Source organism: Erithacus rubecula (assembly GCF_903797595.1).
Source record: "Erithacus rubecula genome assembly, chromosome: 15".
In the NCBI taxonomy this organism is placed as follows: Eukaryota; Metazoa; Chordata; class Aves; order Passeriformes; family Muscicapidae; genus Erithacus; species Erithacus rubecula.
This window is the reverse complement of record NC_136667.1, coordinates 11,602,598-11,629,728: the sequence shown is the minus strand read 5'-3', so window position 1 is coordinate 11,629,728 and position 27,131 is coordinate 11,602,598. Positions and strand designations below refer to the sequence as shown.

General features: G+C 41.3%; 1 protein-coding gene and 1 long non-coding RNA gene across 3 annotated transcripts in view; one reads left to right on the top strand and one right to left on the bottom strand.

Moving 5' to 3' along the window:
* Nucleotides 1–13,306, bottom strand: part of PAK3 (p21 (RAC1) activated kinase 3) — a 128,212-nt gene extending 114,906 nt beyond the window's left edge. The window contains exon 1 of one of the 2 annotated variants that reach the window (XM_079318607.1): nt 13,041–13,306. The gene's annotated coding sequence lies outside the window, so the exon portion shown is untranslated. The remainder of the gene's footprint in view (nt 1–13,040) is intronic. The other variant, XM_079318608.1, reaches the window with a different exon arrangement.
* LOC306808249 lies at nt 12,484–13,280 on the top strand. The gene is made up of 2 exons (XR_013775938.1): nt 12,484–13,079; nt 13,115–13,280. It is a non-coding gene; the product is annotated as an uncharacterized lncRNA (long non-coding RNA).
* Nucleotides 13,307–27,131: the final 13,825 nt, after the last annotated feature.

Genomic DNA, 27,131 nt, shown 5'->3' with positions numbered 1-27,131 from the left:
CCAACTCCTAATTTCTAACAAGAGTTGCTTCTGGTCATTTCTGATTTCCCTCACTCATCAGAATCTAGTTGTTGCTATCACTTATCTTCCAATGGAGTGGCACATGTTATTTCTAGGGAAGAAACTAAAAACTTGTTTCAGAAGTGTTCAATCAATCCTATCAGTATCATGTCTGTCAAGAGAAAAAACAAGTAGGAGCACCAGAATTTAACTTGAAAGGTTTACTGTTTCACACCACATACTGCTGTAATTATCAGAGTGTACTGGCAAGGTACAAGCAGAGCAGATTTTTTTTGCCAACCACTAAAAGATAATAAACATCTCTTTAAGTTCTCCCTGCTGTGCATTTACACACACCCTGCAGATACTCTTCAGTCCCAGCTTGTGTGACTTGAAGGTATTACATACAAGACTTGATAAGAAGACAACTATTTTGCTTCATGGTACTTTCTGAAGCTTCAGTAATTCAATGTCTCTTACCATGAGTTGAAAACAAACCTATTCTGGCATTTTAATGCAGCTAAATCATTCTGAAGTATCATCCACATTTAAATGGGAATCTTTCCAATCAGGACAGGAAAATCCCACCATTATTGTACTAAGCTGAGATGTGACAGATTGAAACACTAGTCCCTGATGTAAGATGAAATTGTCCTGATAGATGCAGGACTTTGAACCTCTTATAGCTGGTTCAATGCTTGCTCTAGCTCTGGATAACTCTATAGGACCACATTCATTGGCAAATGTACCTATGTGCTTAACAACTTCCATGTGTGCAGCTGGCACAGCAGCAGCTCCTGTAACAGCCTGGCAATGCTCCTCTGGTCAGTAAGGGCTCTACTCCACAAGGATTTGATCATCCTCAATCACTGAGAAACTGAAGAACAGCCAGCTATCTGCAAGCACGTCTTATGTACTCAGATCGCTGCCCAAGTTCAGCACTTCAGCTGAGAAGACCCAAAGGGGACACTGTTGTCAGCTTTCTCCTCATTATTCTGTAGAATGCCACATCTCCTTCTTCACCATTTTATACCAGCATACCACTAAGATACTGTCCTAAACAAGAACACAGAATGTAAGGAAGATGGATTCTGTGATTCTACTACCCAGAGTGATTTCTAGGACAACCTTCCATATCCCAATGTTCAACACAGACCTCGAGATACAAGTATTTTTCCTCTGTGCATATCTCAGGGACTTCTAGATTTTACAGTAAAAATACTGAAATACAGATCCATCCAGAAACTTTATGGAGTGCAAACACACACTGTTACTCTCCTTTCTAAAATATACACATAGGAGATCCAGCTCTGCTGGAATTTCACTTGATCTTGGCACAACTTACACAAATGCTGACAGCAAAAAGAAGCCTGCTACTCATTGTTTTAATTTAAGGGAAAGAGGTCCAGCTTTGTATTTCCAATGCTTCCAAAACAAGCAAAGGATAGCAGAGAAGACCTCTGCTGGCACTGCTGTACTCTCAATCACCTGAGACAGGGATAGGAAAGAACCAGGACTGTGCAAAATCCTGTTCCACAGTGTAATTAACTCTCATTTTCCCTGGCCCTGGAGTGCTTCTCTCCTTCAGCCATAACTGAAAGAAACAACAGAAAGCTCTGGAGGCAAGGGAGGGGACAAAAGGAGCTGCTGAAAGTTGTTCTCCCTGTTGGCTGTATTGCTTATTAGGTAACTGGCTAATTTTTTTCATCACAGAGGTCATCATAATAAATTCTGCATATAGATCAAGTTGAAACCAACCAATCAGGGGAGTCAGGAGAGTCAGCCCCCAACATTACACTCTCACTGGATCACCCAACAGCCTTGAGGGATCTGTTCCATGCCCCTTCTGCCACAAAATGCTGTTTCACTGGGATACCACAAAAAGTCTGACATCAGCCTGTCACATTGCTCACCATGGCCTCAGTGCCTCCCCACACCCCAAACACCTCCAGTTCCCCCTGCACCCCCACTGTGGGCAGTCTGGGGCTGAAACTGGCACAGCCCCAATATACCCTGTGCTGGTGCAGGCTTGACACAGGGCACGGCATTAGCCATGCCTCACCTCCCTCACCTGGAAAATGGAAGGACACCAAGATTCTGTTTCCTAGAGAAGGCTGACTGGGTATCAACTCAGAAACTGTCCTGCACTCCTGACAAGGATGAAGCAGGAGATGTACAAGTTCTGAGCTTTGTGTGCCCTGCCTCTTTCCAGACTATAGACCCAAGCAACAGAGCAGAAGCACATGGCTTGCAGGCTACCAGTTGAACTATCCTAACTTGAACCTGGGGAACTTGACAATGAGCAATGTAAGTACTCACAAGAATTTTCTAATTAGCCATGTACACCAAAGGAAGAACCATATAGCTAATAAGCACAAAGTCTCATTCAATGAGACTTTTTTAGGTATTTATGACTGAGATTGTAGCCATTTGTCCTGACAATAAGCTTAGGCAAAACTGATGCACGGTGTCCTTTAAATCTCAACTGGTTTAATTAGACTAGTTGAGGATATTTGATAACCCAGCCCTTTAGCCCCTCTCAAAATAATCACATTGTACATCCTATTTATTAATTTTGATTTGTATCAAGATACTTTTCTGTTTCTCTAGGGGACATTTACAGAAGTTAAAATGCACAGCCAGCTAATAGATCCATCCAGTACTTAATAAAATGACCTTCCAAGGAAGTAAAAGCCCATCACCCTGAAAAACCAGAGAGGCCTTTGTTGGATTTGCTGAAGGTAACTCCAGCTTGAAAGATGGCATCACAACCTGAGAGGCTGGAAAAAGTAGTGGCTATCATGTTTGAGAGAATTACTAAAAGTGACAGTTATCTCTGTATGCTTACAAGTGGAACTTCTGATTTCATAGACTATAACAAATGCACCACCACTGTTCTGAATGGCCTAGCATTAATAAAGCAAACCAATTTTGAGTGCCCAAGGCCAGAACCTCAGGGACAGCAGATGGTGCCCAGGATACCCATTCCCATATTAGCATAAGAACAATATAGAGTGGGTCACAGATTGACTTTGAGCAAGCTTTCAGCTGTCCACACAGCCTCTGCTTCCTCCCAAATCAGATACCACCATTGTCTGGGATTTTTAATTTAGGTAATTGGTGCTTTGTATTTCACAAACAAGGCAAGCAATAAGAAATCTATCTCCATAGTAACTACTTGTACTCCATAAGCACTTTATTCAAACTTTGCACATGCAACAAAAGAAAATGAACAGTCCTTGTTCACATGTTAGAACACTTTGGACAAATTACTTAAGAGTTCCTTAAATTAGACTTTTTTTTTTCCTAAAATTGCTTCTAATTTTGTGTGCAATTACAAGTGTAATTCCTTGTAAGCACAAATGGCATATACATTGATTTCCAACTGGATGCTCTCATTGAGAATCAGAGCAAATCCCAAACAGAAAATTGGAAACTGTGCCTCAAATTCTTTAAAAAGAGTATGATGAAATCCATATACTTACCTGGATTCAAAGTTAAGAATGTCCTGACTTCAAAAGAGGCAAAACTTCACCCCGTTCCTAATTTAACCCTCAGAGTTAAGTAAAAAGCAGCTGAGGATTTGACTCTCCAGAGAGAAGTTCAGAGTGAGATTCAGGATATCATATGCAAGCTTTTATGAAATATTTTGTCCTTTCTAAACAACACAGGTAAATTCCACTTTAAATAAAGTCTCACAGAATGTGTGTTTGATATCTTAACATCAATAATGAACAAAGCCTTTGTGTTTACATGTCTGCCTTCTTGGCCGAGTTAACTCCAATTTCTGAAATAATAAACCAACAATTAACTTCTGATTTCTGAAAATATGACTGTAGTCCTCATATTTTGTGCTCCTTGGACAGAGATCCTCAGCAAAAGTTTGTTTTCTGGCTGTTTATTAACCATCAAGAGAATGCTTCAAGTCATCATATTCATCAGTCAAATCAAATCTGGAAAACCTTGAGGAAGAACCCCATTTTTGAAAAAACAGAAAGCACAACAGAAAGCACTTAACAAGCTCTCTGCAAGAAAGATACAGAAGGGCAGAGATCATTTCTTTTTTTCCCCCTCCATTTGAGAAACAGGAAGAAAAAAAAGGGAGTGTTACTTCCACTCCCAAACCTAGAGGATTAAACACAGTTTAAAACAGTCCACCCACATACTGTGTGCCAAAATTACAATCATGGCTTCACCTGCTTGGATCCTCCTTGAAATCCCCATTATGGGAGCTTTTGAAGCAAAGACTGGTATTAAAAACCTGCAGGGTGTCCAATGAGGTCAACCTGATTCCAAGCTAAAAGTGCAAAGCTGCAGTGATGACAGTGCTATGGATTCCCTAGAATGGATCTTGGCAGGCTCAGCAAGCCTTCAGTTTCCCAAACTATTCTTCAAAGAGAGCCCAAAGAGGAGCTAGCAAAGGAGAGTCACTCCACACCACAGGCACCCCCAGATTCCAGACATGGGTGATGGTAAAACAGCTGAGAGTTACAGACTTACACACAACACAGACTGGCACAAAGAACAGATGAAAACCTTTTGCTGTTGTTGCTGCTCTTGTTCCTCATGTAACACAGTTTTCATTCCCTAAAGCCAATGTACTAATTGCCAACTGAAAATAAGTAGTATCATCTTACTTGAATACATACTGGTAGTTCTGGAGCTTGACTGGAAAATTCAAGAAGCCATATCTGAACAGTTAAAGCAAATAATCATTTCCATATCTTGATCAGCACATTTCCTTCTCTATGAACTACTTGAACATGATTCATTCTCTAGAAACATCATGGAATCAAGGAAAATTTTTGAATAAACTGGAGGATATTCTGGGTCACAAGATCACAGGACTCCGCTGAATTAAGAGGGTCTGTTCCTGGATTCACCTTCTGGTATTCAGAAGGTGCCTAAGGATTTTGTAATTGATAGATGAACTATGAAAAAACACCAAGGTGAGGGACTAAAAGTTGGTTCCTCATGTAATCTTGAGCAGAGCTGCTTAGGTTTTAATTTTCTGAACTGTTTGACTTCAAGAATTTCAATTTTCATTGAACTTTCTTCCAGTCAGATATTTCTGAGGATAGAACTTCTAAATATTATATCAAATGAGAATTACAATCTTGCCACTGGAACATGGTCTGCTGAAAAGACCCTCTGCTTAATACTCAGAGTTGCTTAACAGAGAGAAAATGTAAATCTAGCAGCATTTCTGGACTCTACCTTTGGGGGAAGAATTTTCCACTATTGCAGGTGTCTCCTAAGTGGTTCCAGAGGGAAAGAGGTAGAAGAAGAGTAGTAGTAACTCATGCTGGAGGGGAAGTGTCATCTTGTCCTGTCAGTGCTAAGACATTTTACATTCATCACAAAAGTGAAAATGAACGAAAGAAGGAAGACAAAATTACAGTAAAGCACTATATAAAGATTTTACCCTGCTTTCGTGATGAATATTTATAGCCCAAGTAGGGACAAGACTGCAAAAGTATTATTTTAAAATGTTCTCTAATATCCAATTTATTCTTCACAACTTCCATTGGGGTGGTCTACAGAAAAAACCTACACTGCAGCCAAAGCACTGCAGTGTAAAAACTGTATGTTCTGTATGTAATGTTCTGTAAAAACATTAACTTTTTTTTTCTGGCAAATCTGCTCTCCATCATATTTCTCATCTTTCCCTCCTCAGTTCCCAAGATACTAGAATTTCCTCAGTTCTGTGGCTACCTAGAGTTTTCTCATGCAGACAAGCCTCAAACACATATCAACACAACTATCAAAAATCCCCTAAAAACCACCCTTCAGCTTATCATTCCCTTATTCTTCCTGTGCAGGCTCAGAGCCAAAGAAACTTCAGCCACCACTGGGGAGATCAGTGGTAAACATTGTTGGCTGTTAGCAGAGGAAAAACCTTAAAATAAACAGGTCTTCAAGGTATAAGCTTTCCCCTGATAAATATTAAAGAGGGGCAAAACCAACAGTCCTCTTTATCTCCCTTCTTCGGTAATTAATAATATAAGCACTAATCTGCAAATGAAAATGGACAGTTTCTTTGATCCCATGAGAAAGCCCCACAAAACAAGCAGAAGGTTCCTGCCCCATTTGTCACATGGCTGCCATAATTTGCAGGTGGCATGGCAGAAATTAAATCCCACACTCTGACAAAACCTCATGTCCAGTGCACTCTGTGCTGGACAATGGCCTAGGCTGACACCTGTCTGAAGGGCCTTTCTGAATAGCTGAGAGGAGGATATTCCATTTCAGTTCTTGCAGCTACTAAGAAGTCCCAGTGAAATTGTCACTAAAGACTTATCAGGTCAAAATGTGCTGCACTTATGGAGCTTTTATATGGTTTGCCTCTAGCTGACTCTAAAGAGTGATGATGATACATAGCATCCTTTTTATAGAGATCTCAAAGAGATAACTAAAAATAGTTTTCTATCTGGAAGATGCAAAGTGCAGGTAGATTAAGTGAAAAATCCAGTCCCTCACAGCAGGGTAAGAGAACTGGGAACAGAATCCAAATCAGCTGATAATAGTCCTGTGACCTCAGCAGTAAATGGGAACCTTCCTGTACTTACAGCCTCTTTCTCAGAAAAGTTTGTCCTGCCAAGGTGTACTCCAAAGACAACCATTGGTCTGGGAGTCCTGCTGCAGGAACTTGTGTGGTTGAGCAGAGAAGGCTCCTTCACTAACAGCCTTTCCAGGGCTTCTTTCAGAGGTCAGCAATCTTACTGAGCTCTTTTGAGCTCCTCCTGACTTCTAATTTAATCTGAAGTCTGTGACTCATTGTTACTCAGCAATAAACTGTTTTCTTTCAAACAGCTAATCAAACTCTGATGAGGCCCTTGAGCAATGGGAAGATTGGCTAGATACATTAAAGGTTAGGTGTAGAGCAAAACTGAAGACCAAGGCATGAACTCCTAAAGAGTTCCATAGAATTATGAACTGATATTTCTATATATTTTTTCCCCACTGCTCTATCCCATATTTTTATGTATTTGTGTAACTACCATAGCATCCTGAAAGAGGGAAATGGTAACCTCTTCCATGCTTTGCTCAGCTCCATACCCTACACATTCTGAGCTAGTTAACATGGCAGAAAAGCTGCAGTGACACAGGCTCTGTGCTGCCCTTCAGCCCTGTGCTACATGTTCACACATAGCTGGGATGAAATTTATGTTTTTGATGGCAAGGGCTGGAAGGTGGGCAAGGAAGAAAGTTTGTCCTACAGACATTCAGGAGTGACCACCTGTCTGTGAAACAGAAGCTCTCAGCAATTTTAACTGATGGTACAGACTTCAATGACCCCCTTGAATATATATGTCCTTAGCAATGATTGCTTTCTTACTCCCCAAAATCTTCAGCAGTGAAAACGCTGCATCCCTAGGTAGCCAGTTGTAGAATTTACTATCACTGCTGCTGGAAAGTGTACTTAAATTGATAAGGATAAACTTCGGAAAAACATATTCTAATCTGTGTGCTGATCTATGAAGGCAAGAAAATGAGCTACAATACAGGGAAATTAACTGACCAGCAAGTATGGTCTTTATACTGACACCTGTGAGCCACACAGGAAAAGTCAGTATCAGGCAAGAACAGTGCAGGTGACCTTCAGACCTACTTTAATATTGCAGTCTTTATACTACCACAAAAATAAAACATTCACACTGACCACCAGACAGCAGGTCAGTTTTTCCAGTGATCCTCTGTCTTATTATGTAAGAGATATTGTTTTGTTATTGCTCCCTGCTAACCTATGCATAAATCAGCCATTAAGGACTAGAATAGAAATTGTTACTGAAATTTCAATCCGTGTTTCACTGACTTTTTAATACACCACCACGTGTACATCAAAGTACAATCTGCTTGAGCCTATCAGAAAAGATTTTATTAATGAACTCCATACTATCTAACAACAACAGAAGAGAAAGGAGCAGTCAGTGGTCCAGAACTTGGGAGGGATGGCAAAACATAAATACAAATTTCTCAACTTCAGAACTCATAAATAGTGTATTTAGGAGAGGGCATTATACATTATTTCACCTACAAAGATGTTTTTATCTCCTACACTCTTAATTTCTGGTTTGCTTTGGCTGACACATGTTCATATAATCACAGAAACACAGAATATCTTGAGTTGAAAGGAACCCACAAGGATCATCAAGTCCTACCTGATGGCCCTGCCCAGGACAACCCCAGTAATCCCACCATGTGTCTGAGAACATTTTCTAAATTCTTATTGAGCTCTGTCAAGCCAGTGCTGTGACCACTTCCCTGAGGAACCTGTTCCAGTGCTCAAGCCCCTGGTGAAGAACCTCTTCCTAATATCCAGCCTAAACCTCCCCAGCACAGCTTCATGCTGTTTCAAAGCCCTTGTTTATGAGACCTAGTGACATGTGAGGCAGTGCAGATGATTCATACCTTCCCTTTTTCTTTCTTCCCTTTCCCTTTCCCTTTCCCTTTCCCTTTCCCTTTCCCTTTCTCACAGAAATTTATAAATTCCACAGTGTTTGATGCTCATGGTCACAGGCTGCCTTGCAGATACTGCTGCCATTTGATGGTACCCAAGGTTCAAAATTTGATAAACTACTGACAATGCTCAGTTACTTTGCTTGGAGCACACTTGGTGTCAGGGAAGGAAATGTCTTAACACCATACAAATATGATGGGATGGATCCACTCCAAAATCAAATTAACCCCTCAGGGAAAAAACATGTCAACAAATGGATTTCATTACTGAAAGTGCAAGAACCTCCTGGAAAACACCACAGGTAAAAAAGGGGATACATTAATTCAGCAGTTCATCCAGTCCAGTAACACAGTCCACAGTCTGTCATATAACACTGCATTCAAAGGCAGGATTTAGGAGACAGGTTCATTGCAAGGCTGCAGCTGTGACAATCTTAACTTCACATCAGAGTAAACCACATGGAAGTTCATAGCCTTAGGAAAGCTGCCTGTAATGAAAAGCAGCTATGAAAGTGCCCATTTTACATTTCTTCTATCCTCACTCTCTCTATATATCAACATATTTATATATACACACTTTTACCTACCAAGAAGGTATAGAAGATGGAATCAGCCCCTTCCAAGACATGGATAGTGAAAGGTAACAGACACAAACTGAAACATGGAGAATCCTGATTAGAATTTTTTCTCATGAGGATGGTCAAACACTGAAATTGCATCAGAGGGGTTGTAGGACCTCTGGTTTTGGAGATATTGCTAATTTAACTGAACCAAGCCCTGAAGAACCTGCTAAAAACTGGTCTTCCAAAGCAGCAGGTTGGACTATATCAACCCCAAAAGTCACATCCATCCCAAACTATTCTGTGATTTTTCTTGGGTAAATTTGGAACTAGACTGTAGGTCCTTACTAAATATTAATATATTTTTATAATACTTAAACTGACCCTCTGCACTGACCAAGAATAGAGACAGGCTGCCAGTACTCAGCTAAAAGGAATAATGGCACTACCCACAAAATAGCCACAAGGGCCAGCACCCACACTAGAGAGCTCTATACTCAGAAACCTCCTCCAGTGCACTCAATGAACATTTCATCCACCATGGACTCCACGTGTCCTGGGAGATTCTATACATACCCTGCTGTACTCAACAGACCTGTCACTACAGACCTCTGGCTCCAAAGTGAAATCTTCTGGAAAGAAAGATTACTGGGGAGTTAAAAAAAAAAAACAAACAAAACCAAAACAAAAACAAAACAAAAAAAAACCCCAAACAAAACTATAGGATCTCAAAATGTATCTTATTGTATCTGAAGGGCTAAGACTTCAACTAGAAGGGTAATTTCAAGGGACTCAAGAGAGCACTGTGAGAGACTGAGAGTATTTACATATACTGTAATAGTTATGATCTGATGATTTAAAGTGATCGATATATTGATGCCCAAAGGTATTTTTGGGCCCATATTTCTCCACTGACTAATTTTATCTAGTTATTTCCAACTACTGACAATCTGTTTGGAAATATCAAGGAACATGAAATCTGGAGGTGTATCAGTGTATGAGAATCCACCCCAAAACCCTGTGAAAATAACCTTCAGGGATGGGATTTCACCAGAGAAGCAGTTTGAAGTCAGCTAAGATAAGAATAAATATTCATGGCAGCAAAGGATTTTGCATTTAATACCATTGTGCTAATGCAGATAAATATTCAGATTTCCCTGGATTCTGGAGAGTAAACCCAGTTTTAAAAAGAAATCCACACAACAGCATTCAAGTAACTTTACAAGTGGTGGTAAGGGCTTTAGGGGACATGTTACCCTAGTTTTCACAGACCAAGATGAAATGTCAGGAATTTAAACATCTACATCAGACAACAGATGCAGAAAAAGATTCGTGCTCTGTATCACTGCTGCCTATGGCAGAGGGATGACTCTATCTGGACCATACTATTCACCATTATGTGTACTTCCACCTTTCAGAATTGTACTTCATTCACAGGTAAAGCACCTCTCACTTATTTTGACATCTTTGCATTGAATACTATAATCCAAAGATAATATTTTACTTCTTTTACTCCTACCAATTTGTTTCTCTACTACAGCAAATGTTTCTGTGCTCACAGTAGAGTGTAACTGACTCTGAAAGTGATGACTACCTTCACAAGACTCAGTTTACAGGGAAGATACACAGCTGAATTAGAGTTAACCATGCTATTGCAGCTGACAACCATGTTACAGTGGCAGATCTACATAACTGCTTAATGGGGTAGCACTTTCCAGCTGACCAAAAAGGCAAGAGTTGCATCCTGTCCCCACCACAAATTCAAGTCATATCACAGGCAGAAGAGAACTCAGAATAAATTATTCAAAGGTAAGTAGAATCAAAGATTATTTCCCTTCCTGTGCAGATTCACAAGAGAAAGAATAACTGTATTCTACAGCCCATTATTAAAACTCTTCACAACTAACCACACCACAAGACACTTGCACCCTAGCTGGATGCTACATGAGGCTATGACCACAGGACTGCTGAGATATAAGTTAGGACCTCAATTTGCATGCATCAGATTATGAACTTTAAACTGTTTCCAACACACTTTCAGACTTCATGAAAGGAAATTAACAAGATGAGAGATGGACCAGTTTTTTTTCATGAAACAGATCTCAGACTGCTTTAGCTCACTGTGCCTCATTTCTTGTGCCATACTTTCATTTTTGGATGTCTCTTTAGACTGAAAACTCACATTTTCTCTTCCCTCTTGTGGCCATAGTTCCTTAAAGAGGTACAGAAAGGAGGGCAAGTAGCTCCTAAACAATTCTAGCTTCTAGCTCCTAAGCAATTCACATTTCTGGCTAGACAAAAAGGGGCAAGAGGAATGGAATTGGAAGGGGAAGTGCAGGCACAGGGCAATAAAAGGGCAGGGTTTTTCTTCTCCAGTCTTTCACTAGTCTTAAGCAAATCACTTCCCTTATACGTTGCTATACATTAAAGTAATATTAAATTGTGCAGGCTTCTGGCAGGATTTCCAAAGTACAATGCTCAGCTACCAGTGCACAGGTTTGAGGCATCAAAGCACTCTGGAATTCAAGGTGTTCAGTTCTCTTAGACATCAAACACATATTTAAAACGAATGAAGATAAATATAAACAGAATCAGCACATTTATGATCCTAGTTAAGAACTTACCTTCAACACCAGAGCTATTGGAATAGCCCTACCCATTCAGCCTGTCACGCTCTCTCCTGTTGGAGTCAGTGAGTTAGGAGATTTTAAAAGTATGCCAGAGATCATAGCAGCCAATAACATTTATTTTCTCATTTAATATGTATTTATCAAAACCTGAATCTTTGCATGATCCTGAGAATTCTCACTCTAGTGAGAATGACTTGAAGACATACAGACCACAGGAATCACTTTTGTGGAGAAAACTATTTACATGTAGTGGCAATAGTTTACTAGAGCAGTTACTTTTTAAAAAATAATGGAAAAAGAGTGTTCCAGCTGTGAGTAAGTCATCCCTGCTGGGACTTCTGTTAGTGTTAGAGACTTTGCTGCAGCAAAGTTTCTACAAGATCTCAAGTCTTGCCATCTCTGTTGCACAGAATATGCCCAGAGTCTACCAAGAGAGAAAACCTGAATGCTGCACTGAAGTGACAGTGGCAGGACAGAGGGGAGCTCTGCACCTGACCCAAGGGGAGGATGACTGATTAACCTTCTGTCTTGTTTCAGTAGAAGTCCACAGTGCTCATCTCCACTTCTAATATTGTATTTACCATTACCAATCTCTTAAACTGCTTGCTCAGCCAGTTGATGGTGATCCTTTAAACTAGGGATCCAAACCGGGAATGGCTAGACAGGCAGATAAATTATGTCACTGGCAGAATGAGGAGTTTAATGCTGTGATTGGCTTCGAAGGCAGCTCATTCCAATTACTGTGAGTCTGCAAGTGACTCGTGTAAAGACACTCAAGAACATCCCACTGAGCCTCCAGATTAAAAATAAGTCAAAAGTTGGGAAATGTTTAATACGTGACAAGCAACGATGTTAAGATATTTGAATAACAAGGTGCATCTGGCATGGGAAGGCACTCAACTTGACCCAAAGGGCAAGCAGCCCGACTCGCCGGTGGCTCACACGAGGAGCTTGCAGAGGCTTTGGCCTCCCCTCCCTTGCTGATCCCCGCCAGCGTTCCTGTTCCGCCCGCAGCGCCGGCCGGCAGAGCGGCATCCCGCTCCTGCGGCATCCCGCAAGCCGCAGAACCAGGCCCGACCGGCACCGCCGGGCACATGCCGGAGCCTTTTCCATGGAGCCGCTTCTCCCTGAGGCCTCAAATAACCAGACCCCCAGCATGCGGACAGGGGTAGGGGCGGGTAGAAAGCACTGATTTGAGAATTGCCGAAGTGAGCAGGGTGCTGACAAAGACCTCGGGGGCCTCCCCAGCCCTCCGCAAGCTGCAGCCCCGCACGGCCCCCCGGCTGGGCTTTGATGCCCGGCTGGCTGCAGGGGGGCTGCGGGCTGCCAGGAGCCCACCCAGGGCACACTGTGTTGCCAGGCTCGCTAGGTACAAAGGCAAAGAAAGCACAGACCTTCTCCCTGGCCTCTCCGCGGGGAGGCTGCGCTTGTCCTGCCGGCCGCGGCCGCGGTGCCGGCAGGGAGCTGGGGCCGGCCGCGGTGCCTCACTGGCTCCACATCGATCCGCCCGCCGGCAGCCTCGCTGCTCTGCTCTTAACCCCCTCCTTCCAGGAGGCCAAAAACGGGGCTGGGGAGGAGGGGGACACACACGACCTCCCTATTATTATTCTTCTAATATATTCTGGGGGCTTGTGGTTCCTGCAGACAGGCGGAAGTGAACCCTCTTTCGCCCCCCTCCTCCTTCCGCGATGCTCCGAGCCTGCATGCGGCCGGCCTCAGCAGTCCCGGTCCGGTCTGGGGCCCGACTGTTCGCAGCTCCCGGGCGGCGGCGGCGTCCCGGCCCCTTGCAGCCCGGGCGGCATGAGGAGGTGGTGCCGTCCCCGAGAGGCAGAGGTTACTTGGGAGGCAAAAAGGAACGAATGATTTTCTCCACACCAGTGATGGGCCGGCTGCCCGGTTCCCGCCGCCGTGCCGCCCCAGAGCCCGCTGAAGGCAGCGGTGGCAATTTTTATAACGTGCTACTGTATTCTTATTGAAAAATGATGCTTTTATTCACTGCCACTTTTTTTTTGGCCAGTGCTGCAGCCAAAGATCGGCTTGTTAATTTAGCAGAGTAAGTTAATGGTTAGTAACCTTAGTAACCCAGGAGTTTCTAGAGAAAATTCCCACAGATATTTCCTGAGGAGAATTCTCTCTAAAGCTTTGCAAGGATGCACTTAGGAGGGGAGAAGATTGAAGAAACAAAAAGATCCAGACAAAGCATGCATATGATTGTTTGAGTAAATTGGGCTCTTCTAAAGAGTCTCAATGGAGGATTTGGGACAGGATTTCAGCTGAAGGCAATCAAAAGCTTAATGTGCAAGTTTCACTCTGGATATGCCACTGTGACTGAAGAAAGCTGGGAGTGCAGAAAATAACGCTACAAGCAATAGTGAGGTAGCAGATAGTTCACTGCTCGTAGGATTAATTCTTTTCTGTCCTTAGAGACCTGCAGAGAAAAATTAATCATAGTTATTACAGTTACACATTCTGAGCTTCTTCCTGTTCACATGGTGACCTATCTCTATACCAGAAAAATTCTTAGGAGCCAGCTCAGCTTCACCTAATATATCCATCCCAACAGATGGAATTCTGTATATCCAGGATTCAGGAGGCAAATCCCCCAAATGCCCACTGTCGAAGCAGATACAACCTAGCCAATCGTCAGCAAGCCTCCCAGGTCCCTGATTTACACTGTGCATGCTGTGCCAGAATAATGGAGTAGTGTCAGGCTTTGGGACTCTCCAGGAGCAGGTACAAAAAAGGGACATTACATTGTTAGACTTTAGCAGCAGCACTCCCATCAGTGCCCTTACGTTCATATCGTTGACAATCAGGTATCAAGTACCTGGGCGGAGACAAAAAAATGCTCCTAGCAAAAATAGTATATTGGCAGATTGATTTTTAGAAGATCTGAAAGAAGCCATGCACATGTATAAATAGTCTTACTATCCTTACATGGCAATTACATCCGTTAAGATGAACAGATAAATGCAGAAAATTACAAGTCCTCATTTTTAAGTGATAATGAGTTTCTTGCAGGCAAGCTACATGGCTCTGGAGACTGAATCCTCAGACCATCTATAGACCATGGCTACGCAGAGAAAAAGGAGCAAGTTTCTCCAGAGCAATGCCTGAAGGCCAGGAATGTCTTCTTCCAAAGGCAGTGAGGAAGCCTGGATGCCAGGAAGAAAAATTTCATGGTTTTGTCTGCCTGTGATGTACCTGGCCAAATGAACATTTTTTTCCATCCGCACTAGGAAATTAAGGTTATTTTCTTCCGGCATAAGGGTGTCACACAGTGAATTCAGGACCACTGGTACAAAAGCGAGGCACTCAGTGGAGTACAAATTATGTTGGGATCAAGTTCTAGACTTTTCAGCCGGTTCTGATATTGGGGATTGGGGTTTGTTCCCTTACCATTCCTCCTCTTTTGGAGAATTTTTGCCATTATTATGCTAAGGAAGCCTGCCGGGTTACACCTAAACGCTTCATGGCTCGAGACAAAGGGATGGGCAGGGGTTCTCTCCCAGCTTTTCGCTCACCAGCGGGATCTGAGGGGAGTCCAGACTGCTCATTTCCAGCCCACACTGTCCGAATGCCGGGAAGGGAGGTTCTCTGCGGCTGGACACTGCCCTGCATCTGCTCCACATGCAGCCTCTGAAACACTGCTGAGCAGCAGGACCCAAAAGGAGCCCTTCCTCCAGCCTTTGTCCCACCTGGGGCGCGGCATTGCCGCTGCCGCCTCCTGCTCCAGCTGCGCGGGCCTTGGCTCACTCTCTACCGGGACCGAGTGCAGGAAGAGTGTCTGCGCCCGAAAAGGGACTGGAACTGAGTTATTTGTTCTGTTTGATGTTAATTCTCATAGCTGCTGTTGTTTCTATTTGTCCGGTTAGATATATTAGTAAAGAGCTGTTATTCCTACCCCCTTATCTCTGCCTGAGAGTCCCTGATTCAAAAATTATAATAATTTGGAGGGAGGAGTTTTACATTCTTCATTTCAAAGATAAGCTTCTACCTTTATTGGCAGACATCTGTCCTTTAAACCAGGACGTCTGGAAATAAACAGCCTCTGAGTAGTGCTGTCCTTCTTCTCCAGACTCCATTGGTTAATGTACAAGCTCAGGAGATAACCCAAGGCTTTGCATGCCCTGTTCTGCTATTAATTGCCAGCAACAGACATTCACTACAGTGTACACAGTAAGATGAACAAGTAGTTGTGCAGCTATTTCCCAAGCAATACTTCCTCACCACCACTAAGGGACAGTGTTCCCTACATTTCTAATAAAAAGAATGCTGTGTCTGGAAGTTCAAAATAATTAGCAATAGTTAATGCATTTAGTGCTTGAAGCATTTTACATTCTCTATTAGGTTTGTTTAATAAGTTAGTTCTTCACAATACACTGAATTATAAGCCCATTTAATGTACTTCCACTACAACTGATACACTGAAAAATAAAACAAAACATATTTAGTGAAGGTAATTCCTCCTATGAGGTCCTAAGAGGATGGCTAGTCTAAAATAAATGGGTAACAGTAAGGTGTCAATCAAAAGGTGTAAACTACTTTGCAAAACACATCCACTTTTGCACATTATTTTTTTTCCAAAATCATAATTTGTGTCTGTATAAATCTTCTAAACTGTCCTTATCTGTATTGGCAATGCAAATATTGGAAAATTTGCAGCATTATGCTCTTTGATAGGTACTGCTTCCTATTCTTTTTATACCAGAGACCCTTCTGCCACTGACTTCACTCAGAGTGAAGATAATGTCTACTATATGCAGAGGCAAAACTTCACTAGTAGTCTCATTTCTCCAGGCATATTTTGTGTTCTAGAAAACAGTTTAATCAGCTTGAAAGACTCTGCTAAATAACCTTCTCTCAGTCTGTGCTCCTAAAAAATACTCTGAGAGTCCCACTCTCACCAGAAAGTAATTTAAATACCGTAAGGCTGTGGCTTATTTACAAAAGGCCAAGTGTTTACAGGACAATATAGCAGAGGTATATGGTTATCCTTATTTTCACACTCACACAAATAAGAAATGTCCTTGAAGTAGCTGATTCAGTGATAACACATTACTATTCGTGTCACTGCCCAAGGTGTCTCCTTAGACTGGAGATCACCTCAGGAGGACATAAAGGTGGTCTGAAACCCAGTTCTTTCTGATGCCTGCCAATGAGAGACTGCAGGAGGCTGTTCTTAGTGGTTTTCATGGCTGTTTATTATTTCTTATCTCAGGAATGCTTTGTCCAGTGAATAGCAGTCTGCTTGTCAGACATCCAGGGCAGAATTTGCCTGGTAGAGGCAGGACTTATCTTTTATACTCTAAATTGCACACTAGATATTAATAATAACTTTCCAATACAATACAATCTTGTTAAACTGTCCAGCTTTGTCCCCATCCAATCTGAAAGTGCCAGCATGTCACCCAGCATGGATGACAAGGAGAAAAAGGAGGAAGAAGTATCCACGCCCCAAATTCTCCATGTTGGCCACTTGTCTCTTATCACAAACATCCCCAAAAGTCTATTTATCTACATTCTAACAGTCTAATTTACACTTTACTAATTTTTGTGGCTTGCTTCTCTTCCTTGCTTCTCTTCTCTTCTTGCTTCTCTTCTCTGTGTTGGTAATTTCCCCCAGGGGTTTGAATTCAGCACCTGAGACACTTGGGTCTCACTCAGGGGTCTTTGAGACCCTCACCAAGGGGGTTTTGAGACCCCCAAGGAGGCCAGGGGTACGCCCTGGGCTTCCACATGGTCCAAGCCCAGTGCTGTATGATTTCAAGATGACATTTCAATACCTTTTTTGGTGTCTCAGACATTTGAAGACATTCAAATTTGTTGGCTACAAGATCAATAGCTGTACTCTCAAGCTGACAGTGTAGCTGCACAACCGAACTTCAATCTTCATTTTCTTTTTAGTGAGAGAAAGCACAAGGCACATCATATCCTATCAAAAAAGAACAATTAAAAAAACCAAAAACATGAGTCCCATGAACAGAAGGCTTCCTAGATTATGTATTCTTCTGAATAGTATATCTAACCTTATCTGTGCAGATAATCCAGTGCAATTAGCCTCCACTGGTTCTAGCAGGCAACAGTGGTATAGCCAAGAAATACATACCCTCTAACTGTGCCCTGTAATTAACTGCAGAGCCCCACAGATTTTTGCCTGATTAGGTGTTCAGCTAATGAGAGGGTCCAGACTCAGCTACCATGAACCTTGAATTACCTGCCATTCATGGACGACTCTTTGTGACCCCCAGAGCAAAGCACAGGTGCAGAGCTGTGCTGTAAAAGGGACACAAAGAGGAGCAAGGGGCCCCCATGCAAAGTGTGCACAACTCCTCTGACTCCAGTCACACATATTGAATGTTTTGGATGGTTACACACATGGGAGCAAAACTTGGCAGTTCCTGTATAGTCATTACCCAAGATATAAAATGTTTGGCTTTTAGTTAAGATCTACAATATCAATGTCACAAAATGAGTCTGAAATTACAAGAGCAGAAGCTGATCTGATTGTAAAAAAGCTCTGCTATTCAATTGAAGGCCAATGCTTGGTCATAACCAGAGAAAAGTTGAGGTCAGGAGTCCAAGTTCAGGAATGGAGAAAATAAGAAGCTGAAGGAAACATTATATCCTCCAATAATCCTTGCAGGAGATATTATTTCAGCATGAAAGGATGCAGTGCAGCTTTCAAGTCTCCAAGTAAAAATCGTTCTACTATAACTCTACTCTGAGATAAAAGCAGACATGTGATCTAGTAATACTGAGCTTTCCCTGGTGTTTTTATTGGTGCTGCCCTCCATATTAAAGAAAACAAACATTCCACTTGTAATTTTAAAGACAACTCTGACAGGTCTGCATTAGAGAACCTTTCTGGTTTAATCCATACCCTTTAATATAGTTAGCCATGTGTAAGTTTGGAAGATGGCCTGTTAAAATAAAAGTAAGCAGAAGATTGGCTTTAAAAAAAACTTTAACCAAGCTTTAGGGGGCTTTGGTTTGAGTGTTACTTTTTTGCAGTATCAGCTGCTTCTCCTTTCTCTTTTAAAGGGTCATGGTAGAAGAAAAAATAAGATTGTCACCTCATACGTAGTTCTCCCATTTCTTAACTGAGGAAGAGAGAGATTTGAGTCCTCCTGAGATCTGAAATACCCAAAGCAATGCATAAATACATGAAAGAACATGTTTTTTCATAGAAATATCACTCATTTGGTAGCATACTAAGCCAAAACTTGAGACAAGGTCTGTTGTAATTCTGCTCAGAGCTGATGGGTACCTCCCCACAAAGCATTTCCTCTCACTGTGTCTCAGTTTCTCTGTTTCTAGAAAGGATAACCTGAAAAGTCCATAATTTTTAAAGTTTTTTCTGATAGGACAGTGCCAGCCTTGAAATCACTGGATGAGCTAAGGTCTGGTACCCCTCTTGTCAGCAGAGCCTCCAATGAAGCACTTACATTTGGGCAGAGCAATATAGAACTAAGAGTTGCTGGAAGTCCTTCTCCCTTCTCACTCTTCATGCCTCTGGATTCAGGTGTAAGGATTGTTAAGGATGCTACAACAATAACAATTCTGTACTGCATCGCTGTGCTGTGTAAGATGGCAATTTTTGTAGAACCATAGAATGGTGTGGGTTGGAAAGGACCCTAAAGATCTTGTTCCACCCTTCTGCCATAAGCAGGGACCCTTTTACTAAACCACGTTGCTCAGACCTCATCCAACCTGCCCTTGAACACTTCCAGGGGAGGGGAGTCCACAGCTGCTCTGGGCAAACTGTGCCAGGGCCTCATCCCCCTTACAGGGAAGAATTTCTTCCTAAAATCTAATCTAAACCTTTCTGTGTCAGTGTAAAAACATTTCCCCTTGTATTACTGATTTTCTTGTACTTAAATCACATATTGTTACACATTCTTTAAACCAGTTCTGTCGGGTAGTCAAAAACTGTGGCACAGAAGAACCCAAATGTAAGTAATTGCTGATGTTAATGAATTCAAGTAAATTGAACCAGTGCTTTCCTACCTGCTTCTTCTAGTCATGAATTTGGCCTGCAAAATATCTCATGACCAATCAGTGGCATAATGAATCTCTGAATGCACAGAATAGGGTGGAACTCTTTGAGGATAGAATGAGGACAAAGTTTTCCCCTCACAAAGCCTGGACACACTGACTGATATGTCACTTTTGTTATTGATATAATTCTGCCAAAAGTTTAAGTTACTGAATGTTATTGAAAAGAAAACCAGGAAGTTTTATTAACAATTACGGATGACAGTGTCAATAGAAGAAAAGGTATATAATGCTGAAACAGAAGTTAGAAATATCTTAATTTCTCTTTTTGATGCATGCTTGCCAGCTGTTTTTAACAATGGACATCACAATTTACATCGATGATGAATACTTGAATGAGCTGGAGCACAAGACAGAATGCTGTTTTCCTGATCATTTCTGTGATCAAGTAGGTCACACGTAACTTTGCAACATTATGGATATCCAGATTCCGGTTTTCCACAATGGAATCCTCATTATTTAACACTATGTATTTGCCATCATGACAACAATATGGGGAGAAGGCATTGAATTAAAAGTGAAAACATTAAGGAAACCATCTCTTCTTCAGTTAGAGTGCCAGAGCTGCTGCCCCAACCATATCCTCCTACAGGAGGGAGACAGTGGCCTTGGTAATTAGCCAGACATCAAAATCTTCCTAGGGCACTCCTCCTGAGGCACATGCAGATCAGAACAGGCTGCCTAAACACAGCAAGTCTCATCTCCCTTGCTGGGTTATTTTCTTTCTCCCTAGGAGAGCTCCACCTCTGTTATAAGTTGTATAACAGAGGTGGCTTGGTTTCCTCCATTTTTATAGCAAGAACAAGCTATAAAGGCACCCTTTTGGTAATGTCCAGTTCTTCAAAGTCAAGTTCCCTGCAGTACTGAAATATATGAAACTTTGGTTCTGCTTTCACTTTGTCTAGCTGCTGTATACCAGTACCCCCATTTGAAGTGTACAGATGTCAAATAGCAAAAGACAGCTTATGACTCCAGACTCTCCTCATTCCATGCAAATGCCTAGATCCTCACTCTCATATCAAATAAGGTATGTTCAACAGGTCAGAGATGCAACATCAGTGGTGAGTAGAAATCCAGTCTGGGCTTTCCACCCCTAGGACAAACAGGGACCCAAAAGAGTAAAGGTCTTACCTCCTGGGTCTTGGGCTCCAAGCAGCTGAACTCCTGCTCACTGCAGTTCAGATGCCAGGCCTGAAGGCATTTATAGGGAAATTGTATTGGCATTAAAACCATCAAAATTGGATTATACTTGGACACATGCTGGCAAAGTATTTGCAATGGATTCAGAATAGCTGGAAATTGGCCACATTCACATAATATTCCTAAAGTTGGATAAAATTTAACAGCAGCAAATTAGGAAACTGCCAACTCCAAAGCACTACCTCAAACGTGCGCCAAAATGATGCACAGGCACCCAAATGCTCTAGACGGATTTTTCCTTTCTGTCAAAAATTGTTGATCAGATAAGAGCTGGGCTATGAACTACAGGGATAGGGATGCTATTTCTGAACAATGCTGGGCTTTGGAAAGGAGTTTTTTAGGCAAAAACTGAGTACATTACAAGCAAAACCCTAAAATTGCAGAGCTCTGTGTAGAGGGCAAAGGATTGTGGCTGCTGAGGCATCTGTAAGTGTCAGGGAGGAGCCCTCCAGACCATGAATGCACTCCTTAATCACCACTCTTGTCTCTCTCCTTGATGAGTCCACAAAAGAAAACAGAAAACTGAATTGTTACACTACAGTAGAAACATTCCTTTCAGAGATATTTGGAGCACAATGAGAGGAGGGAGGGAGAGGAGAAGACAGAAAGAACAGAAAAGTGTTAAAGGGGTGAGATAAGCTGCTAGTACCTCTGTCTTTTGTAACATCTCAGCCCTAGTGCCTGATGAGCTAAACTTGGAAGACTATATTCACATCACAGAGCTGAGAGGCTGCTCACATACAGCGGGGCTCCCCCCAGCTAAGCATTTACAGAATGCCCTGCCCGGTCCCTGGCACCCCTCAAAACAGGGAGACCCAATGCACCCACCCTGGAGAAGCAGTGCAACCCTTCCCTCCATTTCAGTATGATTCAGGGCGATATTTAAAAGACTCCCATCTCTTAGAAGTGAAGGGGCTAGAGGATCTGTCTGATTGTATCTGTGACCCTGGCAACTCTTCACAAGCAGAGACAGCTGCGTCACTAATATCTAGAAAAATAACATAATTGATTGTATTCAGGCTTGTGAAGGACCCCTGCTGGGTATTCACAGTTAAGCATTAGCAACTCGGTCACTCCTGGCAGCCTTTGTGATGGGTTGCCAGGGCTGTAGATTCAATTAGATGACCTCCGACAAACTGATTTCCACTGCAAATATCTTTTAAAAATATGCATTAAATCCTACTAAATACAGTAAAATTGGAGGAGACAGCCTTTCCTACCTCATTGAAAGTCCCAAATCACCCCAGCTAGAGGCTTGCCAGGATGTTCTGCATGCCCAGACTATATTATCACTGCTGCCTAATGTGATTTAGCCCTGTCTGTGGATTGCACTCTTTAAATCTGAGAATGTGACAGTGTCGTGGTTGGGTGCAGATTAGGATTCAAAATTATGTTGAAAAGGTAAAAATATTTGTTTGTATTTTTCTTTTCCTTGTCACTGGGCAGGAGGGACAATTCTATCACAACTATTTTTTATCTTTAAACAGCTTTTTTCCCAGTACTAACCATTAAATTATTTTGATGTAAGGAGAACTAAGATGAATCAGATCCAGTGTTTTGTACTACCCATTACAATATGTTGCAGTGGTACATTACACTGAGCTATAATATTTATTTTCTTCTCCATTATCTATAATAAAGGTGATTCATGTGCATCTAGGCATCTAGGAATGAGATTTCTTAATTCTGCCTTACGCATAGACTTCTATGATAAGCCTTACAATAAAACAAACAATGTGGATACTATTTGTTAATACTATCATAATAAAATCAGCTAACACCTAAATTATGCTTTGTAGTTGCTTCTCATAATGTCTGCCTCCTCAGACTCCATCCAGGATTTCATTTCTCCCAACATACTCTGCCCTGGTAAATAGCTTCTCAGCCCAGCTCTTTGTTTGCTGCTTTTCTATCCTAAATAATTCTGAACAACTACCAAATCCTCATCTTTCTTGCACACATCCATATTTGAAGAATTAGAAGGAAACAGAGCAGTGTTGGATACTCAGTATGTCCCTCCAGAGAGAAGCTTAATGAAAGCATGTTTTAAAATAATATATCCTTTTGTTGGAGTTACAATGAGATATAAATTCAGTAGCAAAAAAATACATAACAACAGGATAATAACTACTATGAAATGATTATCCAGAGAACCATCAACAAGAATTTTCTCAAATGGCATTGTAATTATTCTTTCTACATGATGCAAAAGAATAAAGTAAGGGTACTTATAGAGAATAAATTTTTCTTTACATATAATGTAAATTAGTATATGGAACACAGACACTCATAGAGTCCCGTGATTTTTTTTCTCAATGCTCCCTGCTGAGCAGTGCCACAATTAATCATGCTTTCTAAGTTTTCGTTAATTGCTGGACTCCAATAAATTGGTTTGTACTGGCATTGGTCCAGGTCTGATAATTTCACAGCCTTGCAAACTGCTGCATTTTCACACAAGAACCTTGAAAGCAGGGAGCTGGGATAAAAACGAATAAAAGAAACTCTTGTTCTGTGGCGTTCCATTAATACTTTAAAAGCCTGCCCACTAGCAACAGCGTCTGCACGGTTTGTTTTTCTCCATGTATTTTATACTGATGTTTTTAATGATGAAATGAAGTCCCCCCTTTCATCACTTTATTCTGTAGCTGGTTATTTTCAAAGAGCCATTTCTAATTTCACCATTATCCTCTTGGACATTTCCACTGTTCCCATCCTCTGTTGAAAATTCCTTGTGACTTTTTGGTACAGCTCAGCTATTTTTTCTGTCTCTCTACAATTTTGTTCACATGAAAGGATCACCATGTTCTGGTGAAGGAAAGTTCAAGAGTGGCTTTGTGAACAAGACAAGAGAAAGGAGTGGCGTCCCCCTCTGGCCTAACCCAGTGCTGGTGAGTGTCCTCACGGCCAGTCAGACAATGAGGCAGTGGCTGGCTTGAATTTTCCTAAGCCTGCAGTCAGAATCAAGCAGACTGGCATCACAATTTAGTGCAAGTCAACATATTAGGGTCTGTTATGAGTAAATACACAGTATAGTTATCAGGGGGAAAGACACCTCCACACATATCAGTTCATTTTACAACAGAGATCAGTAATACGAAGGACTTTGTGTCCTTGGCTCTCACTGGCAGCAATGGGATTTGCAAGTCCTCAGCACCTGGCAGGCTCTGGCTCCATGCTGGCACATATTTGACTTTGTTCTCCCTAGAGAAATCATCAGAGATCAGTCATTTGGCAAGTTGGGTTTTACTAATGGGTTCCAAAAGAAACCCATTTGCTCTCATATCAGCAAATTTCTAAGCAAAAGGACTACATCATACCCAAGGTGTTTGGTAATGTGTTATTGCTTTTGGCTTATCAAGGTGAGATAAGCAGCGCTAATTACGGTTCATAAAAGTATATTTGAATTGCAATTGGAGCTTCTTTCAGCCTGCCTTGAGTCTTTCTGTCATGCATTGTGAGACAGGACTCACTGGGTTTATCTGGTGGATGGCAGCTGCAAAGAAATGCCTCAGCAAGTGGATCTTTGTCATGGTATGATTAATCTGTAAGGTTTGTTCTGGCATTTCTTGTGCATAGCAGGACTAAGAGCTAATCACTGGAATTTCTTAAACTCCTTATTTTTATCAATTGTGATTCTAGACAACAATTGCAATGGCAAGAAAGAACATATATTGTTTTTATGTGAACTATGCCACCTTCTGCTGTGGCAGTGAAAATACAATTAAGGTGAAGCTGATCCCAGAATTCAGAAATAACCACTTATACAGATTCCTTGATTTTTGCTTTTCAGTTGCTGAGAATAGTCACTGAGGTGCTATTCCATGTTATAGGGATTTGCACTTTACTGGAAGCACTAATTTTGCTTCCTGGCCACAAAACTGACCATACAGGAATTATAGATGAAAGTTTGAACTTGCTATTCATGCATCTCATAAATATACAAAAAAAATCTATATTTCTACAAATTGTCTTTAAGTTTTTTATATGACAGACATGAAAGAGAATTATGGGATCATAATTACAGCTGCACACACAGTGTGGTGGTAATAGGTATTTTATAAATATCTGGGATAGATTAGAATAGAATATATAGAATAGAATAGAATAGAATAGAATAGAATAGAATAGAATAGAATAGAATAGAATAGAATAGAATAGAATAGAATAGAATAGGTTTAGAAACATCTGCAGATGAATACTTTGAGGAAATGATGAGCACATGCAAAATTCAGGAGGGCCTCACTTCTGAGTGCATATATTTATTCTACACCTGCACATTGGGATTCTCAACAGCCCACCTAGCAACATGTCATTTACTCTAGGATAGAATGAAACATTGTGTGATTCCCTTCTCCTGCATTTTCATTGCTGCTGGCAGGTTTTGTGAGTCTCTTCTCACCTGTGTATTTGGAAGTTAAATTTAAAGAGATGTATTTTATTTACATTTTTTGACAGAACAATGAAAGACTTTCAGCTATTCTTCAGTCCCATCTGAATATATCCACAAGGTAATGAGGAATTGGGCAGCAGTTTGACATTTTATGTAATGCTGCTATTGTTTAGCAAATGGAATTGAAATCTTAGGCTCACTACATTCATCTGTCCCACTGGTAAATAAATAAATTAACTTCTAGTGCTAGAGCACTGACAACACACTGTCAATGAAGTCCATGCTACAGAAAAACAGGAGGGTGAAGAATGCTCATGACCATCCTATGCCATAATCACAAAATCATGCACACCTAAAACCCTTTTTGTTGAACAGTATACATGAATTCTGCTTGGTGAACATCCAGATTGTATTCCCAGTATGATAACTGGAGGGGCTGATCCAAACCACAAAAAGTAATTTAGAGATTTTTATAAAATCATGGGAATAATTTTTAGCATCTGAAGATACATTTTCCAAAGGGCTTCACTGAATTTATGGTAATACAAAAATCAAAGGAATTAATTACGCTGAGAATTTTCTTTCATACATTTTTAGAGTGAAAATTTGACCATAGATAAGCAGAAGAAAAAAAAATAGGGGTGCTGTGTCATGTCTAATATGTCTCAAAGCTCAATATCTGCTCCAATTAGGAAAACTCCACATGGTGTGTAAACATGGCATTGGCATGAATCTTTTAGTCTGTTTTTTTTTCCCTCACAAGAACTGAGAAGTAGGATATCTACATACTGCTCAGTCACTGTGAGGCACAGCAGAGAAACATGGACTTCCACTGGCAGTGTCACATTATTTATCTGCTTAATTTCAATTATCTTTAATGAGAATTGCATGAATAAATCTCTGTGCTTTTAAAAACTTGGGGCATCCTTCAATCAGGAGCAATTCTTTCCTGTCTGGACACCAGAACGCAGAGCATATTCAAGTAGTGATTTCTGCTTGCATAATGAAGGGTAACAACTGCAGATCTGATGCTTTACCAGACCTCTCTGGGTCACACGTGCAGCAGGTTCAGTGAGTCCCAAAACCTCACTTGAGAGAAAAGCTCTTACAGCCAGTTCTCTACAACTGAAATCTGCCAGAGTGGGCAAAGAACTCCAGTTCAAATATCTCTGTGTTCAGCAAAGGTCTTGCACTAGAATTACTATCTCCAGAGACAGCAGCATCTTCTGAAACACTCTTGCAGAATGCAGTGGAAAGTGTTGGCATCTATAGCAACTTTCCCAAAGCATTCTTCAGGCAAAATAAGGAATTTCTTTTCAAAGAATCCCTCTACAAAAGAATTAAGGTCACACAGTCTATAGAAAATATTTCACTTCTCATTGCTACTACATTGGCACAAAGAGTACTGCAATAATTACTGTTGTCTTTACACACACTGGACTTTGTATCAGCACAGAGAAGAAAATACATGGAGTAAATGCTGTCTAGAGAACATTAACACAGTTGGATAGCAGTGTTGAGTGGATTTCTCTGGAGGATGTCTCTGCAGTAAAACTGAGCTCTGCCCAGGCCCAAAGCTGCATTTACTAAAGTAATGTAGCTGCTATCAACCCAAACTATTAAGCCTGTCTACAAAGACCTGTGGATTCCTATTCACAAAGATTTGCAATAAGATCAGTCACACATCTGAGTGTCTATGTTATTCATATAGAATCTATTTCACAGGCTGAGCCTGCACAGTCTAACCCAGCACAACATCTAAAGGAAAAACAGTACTACAGTACCACAATTTAGAAGCACATATACATGTGCTTAACTGCTGCATGAGCATGG